This window comes from Pectinophora gossypiella, chromosome 12 (genome assembly GCF_024362695.1).
Source record: "Pectinophora gossypiella chromosome 12, ilPecGoss1.1, whole genome shotgun sequence".
Classification (NCBI taxonomy): Eukaryota; Metazoa; Arthropoda; class Insecta; order Lepidoptera; family Gelechiidae; genus Pectinophora; species Pectinophora gossypiella.
The window spans coordinates 2,279,585-2,293,608 of NC_065415.1; the positions used below are offsets into that span (position 1 = coordinate 2,279,585).

Sequence of the window (14,024 nt, forward strand, 5' to 3'; positions counted from 1 at the left end):
CAGCCTATATACATCCCACTGCTGGGCACAGGCCTCTCCTCAATCAACCGGAGGCGGTATGGAGCATACTCCACCACGCTGCTCCAATGCGTGTATTTACTGCTAATAGCCGGGATCAACGGCTTAACGTGCCCTCCGAAGCACGAAATCATCTTACTTTTTCGGACAATCAGGTGATTCAAGCCTGAAAAGTACATACCAAACGAAGGACAGTCTCACAAAAAAAAAATTGGAATATATAGGAAAAAAAATATTTTAAATTATTATCATTACCTTAGCGGTGAAGGAAAACATCGTGAGACCACATTCCCGAGAAATGCGTTGTAATGTAACTAAACGGCTATCATAGCCGCTGCTTTAAGTAACCCAGAATTCAAATAAAAATGTTTTTGTTGATATATCGTCAGACAAAAATCTACTTTTCTTGATTGTTACCTCTAAGAATTGCGACGCCTAAGTACAACTTCAGGACAAAAAATGTTGTTTCAGGAAAAAGTACAAAAATATATTTATTCAGTAACTAAACATAGTTACACTTTGAATCGTCATTTTTACATAACGAACGTCTCATCCGCCTAAAACTGCAGCTTCTCACAACCTGAATAGCCAGGGAAAAGAAACTGCAAGAAAATCCTCGGCACAGGGCCCTAGACGTTATTAAAATTAAAAATGTTCTTAAAGCTAAACCGACCCAAAAGATTCATGAAACGTAAATAAATATCCGAGCTTCTGGAACCCTGAATGCAATTCAAATCTCCTGTCCAAATCTAAGGTGGCAATAGACAAAGGTACTCCTAACGGTTGAGTGGTCATTAGTGGCTCGGAACGTGCCTGGTACGCGTTCGATTCCCGACCCGACACTTGTCGCGAGTGCTTTCTCTACAGAAACGACGTTGTTATTTGTTTTTAATAGTTACACACTTCCAGACACTTTAGTGCTTCGAATGTTGGGACTATTTTATTTTAGTTTTAGAGACTTTTGGTTTTTGATGTAACGTCGCGAGTAGTGTTTGCTTGCGACAATGCAGATAGACACAGGTAGTGCCCTGAGGGCTAGCTAGCTGTGGGGGTGAGGAGAAGATGGCTGTATGGGCATAGTTCCCTTTGCCTTGCCCTTCGGGGAAAACCAATACAAAATGTAATAATATGTCAATACGACATGATGTTAATCACTGACATCGTCGGTTCTAGACTGAAGACGTTTACTGGGTACTCCTCCAAAAAAGATTAAGATGACCAAAGACTAGGCTGTACGGGCTAAGTTCCCTTTGCCAACCCGAATGGGCAAATCAAAAAAAAATTGACTGTGAAAAATTTATTAACCTGTAGGGCCAACTCGCGCAGTGATCAAATTTTGTCACGGTCATTTTATCGATTCTGACGATATAATTAAGTCATTTTGTCGATTGGTGCTAATATGCGAACCCAAATAAGTCATATCGTTGTAGTCTGACATGACTTATGTAACGATAACTCACTTACATCAATGAATAGTAACCGGGACCAACGGCTTAGCGTGCCTTCCGAAGCACGGATCATCTTACTTTCGGACAATCAGGTGATCAGTCTGTAATGTCCTAACCAAACTAGAGATCACAAAGTGATTTTTGTTATATGTCCCCACCGGCATTCGAACCCAGGGCCTCCGGATCGTGAGTCCAACGCTCAACCACTGGACCACAGAGGCCGTTGTTTCTACCGTTCCTTTGATCCTTATATTGAAAACCCGGTAAGTGCCTTGTCAATCTGAATGTGATTTTTGTTAACAAATCGTCGCATCACTAATTTAACAGTCAAGCTCTTGTCGGTGTAGCATACTCCATGATACTTTTTTAGGGAAACATAGGGCAGTGGTTTCCCTCTTGCCTTCCGCCCCGCAGTACTCTGTCTGACGCGATTGGGATGGCGCCCAGAGTAGTCTACTTCAAAGCCGTACTAGGACTCCTGTCCTCCGTCTCTGAATAGTACCGACAGTTACTGCTGCCCTCTGTCAGGTTCCAGATAACAGTCCCTGTGACTTGCCCCTTCCGTCTTGCATTGCCGTACCGATGGTTCCCATCTCCTCCTTTGCAACCGTTGAGGTCTTCACCCGTATACCTGGGCAAGGGTTCTACGTTATACCCCGCAGGTCACGTAAAATATAGTGGTCTCAATTTTTGAATGAAAATAATTGAAAGAAATCGAGGTTTTGTTCAATCAAAATCACATCAGGGGGGTTAAAATGGCTACATCGAAGCAATTCATCTAAGAAAACAATATTGCTATTTGACAGTTGTTTGCATTGCGCACTTACTTTTATATGTGCAAATGTCAAATTGCAATATTGCTTTCTTAGATGAATTGCTTCTATGTGGCCATTTTAACCACCCAGAATGTTTTTTTTTTAAATTCTGTTAGGAGGTTTTTACTATAAGGCGATGTTATAGTGTTATAAAATATTCATTTAGATTTACATACTAATTCGTATTTAAAGTCTTAAGTCTTAACTTAGATTTTACGAGGGCGGTTTCACGAAGCGCAGTCGAGAGTTAATGAAACTTTGGGGACTAACAATAAATTGTTAAGGATCAAGACTGTTTTATTTCTCAAGATTATATTATAAGACATGCATAAAAACTTTTTCATTACAGCAGTTGTCTTTATAATACGAAATATTATGCATATTCTAGGTATTAAATGGAAGATTCTCTTAAGTCCAATGATGGGACGACACACAATCTCTTTGCTACTCTTTGGCCTTTTACGACACTCCGGGGATGCTAAGCCGCGTTGTCACACTCGAAAATATAACAAAAGTCACGACTGTATACCAAATGAAGCAATCATCTAAAAAGCAATATTGCTGTTTGACATTTGTTGGCCTGGCTGGCTGGCCCCAGCTGTGGGGACGTTAATGGGCTGATAATGATGATTTGTTGGCGTTTCGCACTTACTTTTATATATGCAACTGTTAAATTGCAATATTGATTTTTAGACGTATTGCTTTGATGCGGTCTTTTTGTCCCCCTCTGTTCTGTTAGGCCAACGTGTTTCCTTTTAAATGGTAAGACGGAATGTCCTTTTAAAGTCCAAACCCAATTGCTTAACTATTGTATCTGGAAATCTCGGCCCCAAGAGGTTGTGCCAAATGTCCACTGTGACGTCATATCTACTTCTCTCTTTTATCGTGTGGGTTGTGAGCATCAACCACCAACAATCAGTGTTATTATTGAGCCACCAAAGGCCCCTAACATGGCTAATGTAATTACTCACTTACATCAGTAACCGAAGCACGGATCATCTTACTTACAGACGATCAGGTGATCAGCCTGTAATGTCCTAACCAAAGTTAGGATCACAAAGCGACTTTTGTGATATGTCCCCGTCGGGATTCGAACCCCGTCCATCTACTGTCCACTTATCAGCCTTAAAGACAGTTTATTTAAACCGCGACCAATTACTAGACATTACTAGATTCTCGGTTGGCCTAATATGTCCCCTGGGACGTAGAACATAGTGCCCGTAAATGGTCGTCCATCCAATCACACGTAGTCCTAGCTACCAACTTAACGACTCCCGCAGGCGTAAACCTAACAGCAATATATACTGGAGCTAAAGACCGCACGTACTAGGTTATAGGTATCGAATATTGCAGCATAAGGCGAGTTTGCGAGGAGGAGTCTTCTACCTAATGTTACGTAGAACAGAATAATCAGCCTAATCTCGACTGATACATCACTGTGCTAATGAACGTCACAACACTGGCTTTGCACTTTGACATGTTTAACTCGTACCACGCGTTATAAATAATAATAATAAACTATAATAATAATATTTTAATATTAAGTTGGTGACGTCGTAACGAACACTGAAGGGGATGATTCAGACCAGATTCTAGGTTTATTTGAATCATCATCAATCATCACCAGCCCATTAACGTCCCCACTGCTGGGGCACGGGCCTTCCCTATAGATGGATAGGGAGATCGGGCCTTAAACCACCACGCGGGCCCAGTACGGATTGGTAGTTATTAACGACTGCTAATGCAGCCGGGACCAACGTCTTAACTTGCCTTCCAAAGCACGGAGGAGCTTCCGTGAGAGCTTTTTTTTGTGGTCACTCATTCTATGACCGGCCTTTGCGAAAGTTGCTTAACTTCAACAATCGTTTACCGCTGCGCCACCGAGCTCCTGAAATAATAATAATAAACTATAATATTAATAATATTTTAATATTTAGATGTTAGTAACATCGTAACGAATACTGAAGGGGATGATTCAGACCATGATTCTAAGTTTATTTATTTATTTATTTAAAACTCACCACCGGTTTATACATAAAAAATACACGAATAAAATTCAACGGACAATGACCGAATGATGAAGTTGATATCAAGTAGAATTTTTCGTCGCAAAATATATGGGAAATTGGATTGTTTTTTTTTTAAGGTTAGCCATCCCACTTGTAGCCGTAGCAGCCCTACGGTGGATCTCATTTGTGCAGCCTACGTCACAATTTATCATGGAACTAAGATACAGTTTGATAACAGTTACACAAAAATTGGTTGCATCATTTTAGATGAACTTACCGATTATTATAATCGTACCTTAACATAATCTGAGCATCCAAATCTTTTCCTATCATTTCACAACCAAGTACCAAGAATCCATCAAAAACCACAGGTCCGTAACAAGGTCCATAAATGTATCACTTTGTAACGCCAACAAAATAAAATCCACAATCAGCGCAAGAAAACATGAGACAGTTAAAACGTTTACTCTTAACTGGATTATCCTCCGACTAAGGAACTCCTAATGAAATGGAGGTTCCTCGCTGTAAAAATAAAAACGGGGTTGAAACTGGAACGGACTTAGGCAAAGGCACACTCCATTATAAAACACAAACAGCCTATATACTCGTACGTCCCACTGCTGGGCTGCTGGCCTCCCCTCAATCTACCGGAACACCACTGCGGGTTGGTGTAGGCATTTGAGCTAGTACCCCGGAACAACGGTTTTACGTGCCTTTCGAAGCACGGAATCATTATTTTTTTTTTGGATAACCAGGAGATTCAGCCTGCAATGTCCTAGCCAAACAAAGGAGAGTCTCACAAACTGATTTTCGACAGTGTCCCCATCAGGGATCGTACCCGGACTTCCAGATCATGATCTCAATGCTCTAATCACTAAACCACTTCGGCTGTTACTTCATAAAAAAATGGATTAGAAGACTCCGAACGCGTAAGCGCCGCCTTACTATTTAACAACTGACGGCTATTTAAGACTGAAGGAAGACCCAGAACGGGTGAGGTCGACGCCCTATACAAATTGGTGCGAGCTTTGAATCGTCAATGTTTACATAAATATATTTTTGTATAGTCGACGAAAAGTAGCTGCAAGAAAATTCTCGGCACAGAGCAGAAGCAACTTTTATCTACTCTTAGTTCGAGCCTGTGCACCGACGGTTGAAGACGGGCGGGCATTGTCGCGAAGGCACACTTGATTAATTACAACAGTAATCCACGGCCTCGATCCGCCTCTGTATTTATTAATGCAAAACGTCGTGGAACGGGTTTAACCAGAGCCGGCGGGAGGTTTAGTTTCAGACCTCACAATGTTGGCTAATTTGTTTTTTACGCCGTATCTGCTAATAGAACGGTTTAAGTGTCTTCTCGACGACCTCCGTGGTCCAGTAACGACCTCCGTGATCCAGTGGTTGAGCGTTGAGCTTACGATCCGCAGGTCCTGGTTTCGATTTCCGATGAGACATATCACAAAAATTACTTTGTGGTCCCTAGTTTGGTTAGGACATTGCAGTCTGATCACCGATCACGAAAGGCACGTTAAGCCGTTGGTCTCGGTTACTACATACTGATATAAGTAGTCATTACATGAGCCATGTCAGGGGCCTTTGGCGGCTCAATAGTAACCCTGACACCAGGGTTGATGAGTTTTTTACTCCACCTCACAACCTACACGTGTCTTCTTCTTCTATATCGTGTGTCAGGGTTACTATTGAGCCGCCAAAGGCCCCTGACATGGCTCATATAACGACTACTCAGAATCAATAATTATTATGATTATCCCCTTCTTTCCCGAGGTCCACCTATTCATAGATAAAGTTGTTGAAAGTCAATTTAACATCTTTGGATCTACGTCATTTCGCAAGGTGTTATGGCTGAGGAGAAGAAATGACAAGAAACTGAAACATCAATACATTTTTTTAATCAATAGGTACATTATAAATTATTTAATAACTAGAAGGGCGCATAAGTAAGCTTCCTAACCTGAAGATTAGACAGGTGCGGTTTTTTCCAGAAGTAGCTGCATGTCTGACCTTCCAACCCGCGAAGGGAAAACCAGTCACATACCTCCGAAAATGTATTTCTTGGAAATGTGGGTTTAAGTTTTCCTTCACCGCTGAGCACGTGATAATCATTTATGATCCAAAGATGAATTCGAAAACAAATTCGGCATACATTGGTTTAGGCCTGTACGATTCGAACCTGCGACCTCAAAGTGAGAGTCAGGCGTTCTACCAACTGCGCTATCACGGCTCTTCTTCTTTATAATATTAGTTAGTATAATATGGATATATTGTATGTGGAAAGCGATGGTTGCCCTTTAATAACCCCACGTAACGAGGTCGCGACAAATGACTCTCCAGAGGGCGATATACCGCTCTTGCGAAAAACCAACCGTTGTATTATGTCTTGTACTTCTGTCTAACCTCTTTACTAAAAGGAGACATGGCCTGGGAAAGCGCCTTGAAGCGCAAAATTGCGCAATTTGATGAAATTATTGATCGATTTAATAAATCGAAATCGACAAGTTTGTTTTTTTTTCCTAACATGCGTGCCACGTGATTTTGTTCGTATTTTGACAGAACGACATTACTTATTTGGGGTCACGCATTAGCACCAATCAACTTAACGACATAATTATATCGTCAGAATCGATAAAATTACCACGATGCGCATGTTAGTCCTACTGAACTGAGGTTCGCGCCCAGCTTGGCACAAAGCTCCACATTTGTCCGGCCAAGTAGTGAATGCCATTTGCGGCAAATGTACAAAAAGTGACGTAAAAAAGAAAAGACAAGCTAGTAGTTTTAATAATCGTACTTTTTTTAAATCCATCAAATTCCATAGTCTTCATCAACCCTAGTGTCAAGGTTATTATTGAGCCGCCAAAGGCCCCTGACATGGCTCATGTAACGACTACATACTTACATCAGTAAGCAGTAACCGGGACCAACAGCTTAATGTGCCTTCCGCAGCACACAAACAAATTAATAACAACTACAGAAACAATATAATAGTAAATCATATTAACAAACACTACGACTCCGTATTATCTATATAGAACGAGTCTGTATGTCCATTTGTCTCAACACTCGGGATAGAGGCTGTCACTGTTGGACAATGCCTGCTGCTGATAACGTCATTTCCGTTTCCGGGGCAAAAGGTAGGCTCTATAGGTAGGGAATAATATTATATGATACGTTGACAATTGCAGAGGCAAAACGTTTGGTTCGGATTGGTGGTACATCTGTCGAGGCCATATCTTAGAGTTGCACATTTAGAATAGAAGAATAGAATAGAATAGAAATAGTTTATTATGAAAGGACGCCACACACAAAAAGAAAGACAACAATATCATATCTTATTTCCACTAAAACAATTACAAAAAAGCAAGAAGGATGTTAGTCGAAATGATCATAAGGTGGTGGTGGACGTCCTGAGATAAAAGGGCCTCACTCAGCACAAGTCGCGGCGCGAACCACGACGCTGATATTATGTGGACCCTATTGGACCCATTTCATGATATGTTCGATCATTTCATGAAATGGAATATCACAAGTTGGCCACGGCATGATTGGCTAGATCAATGAACACAAAACGTTTGACGATATGAGCAACTAAATGCATGATTACTTCATGATATGGCCAAACGTTGGCAATCATATCGTAAAATTTGTAACATTAGCCACCGGTAGTGGCGCTGGTGTCGATTATATTTAAAACTTGATTGATATTATAATCGAGGATACAATATAATTGTACAATTTTCCATATCGATAGAATTGATGACGTAAATAATTTTGAATCTAAGAAATTAGTCGACTATTCGTATTTTGATTACACGACATAGCATCGACACCGCCTTCATTAATGATATGACCAAACTTTAATTGAAATAACATTAAACGTTGAAGTTTCAACGATATGATCAATTTAAATTACGGCTTCCGTGGTCCAGTGGTTCACGATCCGGAGGTCCCGGGTTCGAACCCGGGATTCGAATCCCGGTGGGGAAATAACACAAAAATTACTTTGTAATCCCTAGTACGGTTAAGACATTACAGGCTGATCACCTGATTGTCCGAAAGTAAGATGATCCGTGCTTCGGCAGGCACGTTAAGCCGTTGGTCCCGGTTACTACCTACTGATGAAAGTAAGTAGTCGTTATATGAGTCATGTCAGGGGCCTTTGGCGGCTCAATAGTAACCCTGACACTAGGGTTGATGAGGTTGGTAACCCACCACTCAACATACACGAGAGATGAGATGAGATTTCATAAAATATGACCATTTCAAGAAATGGTGGACCACATCATGAAATGATCAATTTTAAGATCTGGCAACGACATGTACAGTCATGAGCAATATAATGTACCCACTTTAGGACTCTATCGCACTAACATATTTTACATTTAGTGAGACTTACAGTTCAATTTGTCAAAAAAGTTAATGTGACATGGTACCAAAGTGTATACATATTAATGCTCGTGACCGTACATTACGTTACGTAACATGGGAACGAAGACATCGGCATTGGCCACGTTTGCATGTCGAGTGCATTATTGATTGAAAGAAAGAAAGAAAGAAAGAAAGAAGCGTAAGGATTGGGCAATTAACAAATCAATACGATAGCTACAGTACTGTTGGTGGTAGTGTTGTTGAGGTCTAGTGTTGTAGATTGTCGGGTGTCCCGATTTCCCGATATACTTAAACACGTTACGGGACATTAAATGTCTTCTAAAGGTTTTAAACTTTTGCGCTGTGTTTTGTCACACTCAGAACACTTCACACGAAAGACCTCATATCACACAGACATTACACTGAAATTTGAAATTTGATGTGATGTTGTTGTCTTTTTTTGTGTGTGGCGTCCTTTTATAATAAACTTTTTCTATTCTATTCTATTCTATTCTATTCTACATTGACTTTATCGTACACGCGCATCTCTGTGTGACGTCTGACGCCCATACAATTGAAGACTTAAAAGTCCCACCGAGACCGAGGGGGTGAGGTAAACCTAACTCAGCCGCTGGTGGGGAGCGGAGAGTTTCATTGTATAGCTACGTAGTATTATTCTTGATTCTATGGTTTTGTTTAAGACTTATGATGTGGGTGTAATTGGTAGAGTTGGATTAGGACGGTCTAGGCGCGCATACCGCGATTGAATCCAGAGTAGTTTAACCTCGTATGGCCCAGATTTCTAGACACAATATTTAAACAACGGAGTTTGTATTTTACAAGGACATTAATCCTTAAGACTTTAAATAAAGGCCAGGTCAGAAGTGCTTGTCCCGATATAGAAGTGCATATCCCGATATCAAACTGCATGTCCCAATATCATCACTCAAAAGAAATGTATCAGAGCCATTTTGGAGTTGGACCACTGGAAAGTTGCCGTCCATTGTTTAAACAATTACATTAACATGTTTATACATCTATGAGGTGGGTGTCTTTGTCAGAGCGAATCGACACCTTTTCCCATTGTAAGCTTGTTTTCTTTAATTATTTTTGTTTTATTAGATTTATGTTAGGTTAGTAAGGTTAGTAAGTAGATTTAATTAGTTAATTAAGTATCTACTTACCTCCTAAATTTTCGCATGCTTATATCTAGCGGATCATGTGATACTTGGAACATAAAACCCATCAACTGTTATACAAAACCATGAATCCTATGCGAATAAATGATTTGATTTTGATTTGATTTATAGAAGTGCGTGTTCCGATATAGAAATACATGTCCTGATATAGAAATGCATGTCCCGATATAGAAGTCCACGGCCCGATAATTATACCCTTCGGTCCCGCTTCGACATTGGCAACACTAAGTAACAGTAACATCAAGAATATTATGAAGATTTGCTTGATTCTACTACTTGAAGCACATATGATTTCTACTCAGTCGTGCGTAACATATACTTGGTTTAAATGGTTATACTGTATGCAGTCTGTGGTTAAAGTCAGTACTTTGTGGTAGGTCAGTACCTATGAGAATCGTTTTAGCTTTTCTTATAATATCTGAGTATAGTAAAATATAAACCGTCCATAGATATTCGTCCTAAGATGGATCGGATGGTGGTCATGATAGATGTGTCCTTTGAAAACTGATAGAAAACCTTTTTAATAATAAATATATAAAATTTTATTTTTCTCCCTTAGAACAGTTTACATTAACTTCATTGTGTATGTACGGACTTATGAGGGAGACATAAACCCAAACTAGGAAGGACATGTGTTTTGGAACACCTGGTGTCCACCACTCAGAAACAGCTTTTAAATCTTCTTCTTCTATCGTGAGGTGAATTACCAACCTCATCAACCCTGGTGTCAGGGTTATTACTGAGCCGCCAAAGGCCCCTGACATGGCCCATGTAACGACTACGTCTTACTTACATCAGTAAGTAGTAACCGGGACCAACAGCTTAACGTGCCTTCCGAAGCACGGATCATCATACTTTTTGGACAATCAGGTGATCAGCCTGTTATGTCTTAACCAAACTAGGGATCACAAAGTGATTTTTGTGTGATATGTCCCCACCGAGATTCGAACCCGGGACCTCCGGATCGTGAGTCCAACGCTCAACCACTGGACCACAGAGGTCGTCGCTTTTAGATAATAACTCAGATGGGAGTGATTTTTTAGGCGTGGGGGTTATCAGATCTGTCGCCGTACAACCGAAATATAGAAAATAGACAACAAAAACAACCCATATATGTCCCACTGCGGGCTATAGACCTCAATCAATGGGAGCATACTCCACCAAGCTGCTCCAGTGGGTTGGTGGAGGTATTTGGTTGTAGCTGGGAGCACATTTTTTTGTTTATTTTTTGACGTGACTTATTGTAGATTCGCCGCAGATGGCATTAACTACTTGGCCGGCCAAAGCTGGGAGCTCGTATGATGTATGTCTGTGTGGAAGCACGTTTTTATTGCAGGCAATTAGCTGATTCAAAAAACATGAACTGTCTACTTAAGCGATGGGTTTATAACCTGTAATGTTTCAAAAGAAAATAGTACAGAATAAAACAAAAATCTTTCCCGATTTCGCGAAACATTGATAAACAAAATAACAAACGCACCAAAAGCTGAAACGAAATGTTGCCAGCAAACAAAATAAAGGAAACCGTACCAATTCCAATTTCTATCGACGTCATCTCATTATTATGATTGACATATGTATGATAAAAGTTCTCGCGGCATCGAAAACACCTCGTCGGTACGGCCAGGAAAATAGCAGGGTTTAGGAGAATGAGTTGCGGTAACGCTCGTGATGAAGCGTTTTTCGAATAAGAATAAGAATTATTTATTATTAAAGGACGCCATACACATACAAATAATAAGCTTAACCGTTTGTCTGTCTTGTGAAATTCATATCAAAAAGCAATATTGCAATTTGACATTTGTTTGCATTGCGCACTTACTTTTATGTGCGCAAATGTCAAATTGCAATACAGCTTTTTTAGATGAATTGCTTCGGTGTGGCCATTTTAACCCCCCTGTTCTGTGCACAATAAACTATTAAATAAATAAATAAATTAGCGACTTAGCGACAACACAATGACATCGCGAAAAAAAAAACACACACACACACATCATAGCGTCTCCAAAGCGTTATCTAATTTTGACAGGTGAGGAAACCCAAAATCCCGAGAAATGCATTTTTACAGAGGTATGTTTTCCCTTCGCAGGTTGGAAAGTCAGACAGGAAGTCGCTTCTGTAAAAAACCGGACCTGTCAAATTTCCAGGTTAGGTAAGCGGACCCTGTGAAAAACGGAATGATGCTAAGGAGATGATGATGTTATATATTTGCTGTTTTACAAGCCAAGGAACTTTACGGTACCGAATCGCTCCACGGGCTAGGGACACATTAGGGAGATCTCCACTCAATTGCTCGCAAATATCAAAAGTAATGCCAACTGTCAAATATAAAGACATCCGCGTCGCGTCTCAAACCCGATTATTCTGGCTCTTGAAACTATAATGTTGGTAATATTGTGTAGTCGATTAAAATTTAAATGTCGCTTACAGAATAAGTCTCTCACAAGAGATATCTTTACATTAAGTGGTAATTAATACAAGCATTATTATTAGTTGCTTCTGCAAAATACCGGACCTGTCAAATCTTCAGGTTAGGTAAGCGGACCCTGTGAGAAACGGGATAATGCTAATGAGATAATGGTGATTATTATTATAAATTGTAATTGTAATCTCCGGTTGATAGAGGGGAGCCCTGTGGCCAGCATTTAGATGTATATAAGCTATTATATATTGTGATTCCTAGTTTGGTTAGGTCATTATAGGCTGATCACCAGATTGTACGAATGTAAGACGATCCGTGCTTCGGAAGGCACGTTAAGCTGTTGCTCCTGGTTACTACTTATCGATGTAAATACGTAGTCGCTACATGCGCCATCTCAGGAGCCTTTGGCGGCTCAATAGTAACCCTGACACCAAGGTTGATGAGGTTGGCAATCCACCTCACAACCCACACGATAGAAGGAAGTACCCATTTTACCGAGCTAGAATATAATTCGTGTCTATACCAAGCATCATAACTAGAACCAATGAAAGCGAACTAAAAACTTCGCGGGCGTGAGCACAAACTTTGCTATAAGTGCTCACTTAGGTAAGTTTTACCGTCCTACCTTTTTACCTAAGGTAACTTCTACCTTTTCGCCCCCTCCCCGATAACTTTAAATTCAATCAAAAAAAAAAATGTGATTTTTGTGAAATGGCCCCACCGGGATCCGAACCTGGGACTTCCGGATTGTGAGCCCAACGCTTAATCACTGCACCTCGGCCGTCTATTAACATAATCATTTTATAAAATTCTTTTTTAAAAACGACCCCTAGGGATTCTTATAAAAAGAGCAATCAAGCAAAACGTCGCTACTATAACATGCAATGCCCACATCGAAATTAAATGGCGTCAAGGTGCTCCATAAACTTCGAACGCCTGCAAACACCGAACAATTATACATACAACGCCTCTTAAAATATTTGCAATGCATTTTTCGCCAGGCGCACGTTGTAAAGCGAAATTGATTTGGACAAAGTGCCTAGGAGGCGGATATCGAAAGCTCATTTCCGGCGCGCGGCGGGCTTCCGTTGTTGGGGAGAAAGGAGGGGGGATCGGGGTGAAGGGGGGAGGCCACAGATTAAAATTGGCAAATAAAATTAGGAGTCATGTTGGTGTGAAGTTATTTGTGCAAATATTGCTATTGTATTGTTGTGTTTATATGTTGTTACTTGTTGTTGATTTATTGTAGGCGGATTCGGTGAAAATGATAATTATTATACGTTTCAACCAATCAATCATTCTTTATTGCACAAAGAGATCAGTATAGGACTTGTACATGATAAAATAAACACAATAGGCGGCATTATTGCTAAACAGCAATTTCCGCCAGGCAACCTTGGGGTGAAAGAACTTTATGTATTGGAGCGCGGGATGGTGCAATACAAAATAATAGGAAAAAAAAAACATAATCCTACCAACGTAAATAAAATATACCATAAATATTATATATTACAAAAAAAAACAACAAAAAATAAGACATATAAAATAAATAATATAATATATTTAATATGTCATCATCATCAATTTAAGAGCCACGCTCTTGTCGGTGTAGCATTTTCCATTCCAGTCTATCAAAGGCCAATTCCTTGACTTCCCTATAAGACACGACGTTAACCTTTTCTTTAATCTGTTCCATGTAAGCTCTTCTTGGTCTTCCCCTTCCT

At 40.2% G+C, this 14,024-nt stretch overlaps 1 protein-coding gene across 3 annotated transcripts in view; it reads left to right on the forward strand.

The window, feature by feature from the left end:
- The window catches only part of LOC126371526 (max dimerization protein 4-like), a 405,754-nt gene that overhangs the window by 275,976 nt on the left and 115,754 nt on the right, over window positions 1-14,024 (forward strand). The window lies entirely within an intron of this gene.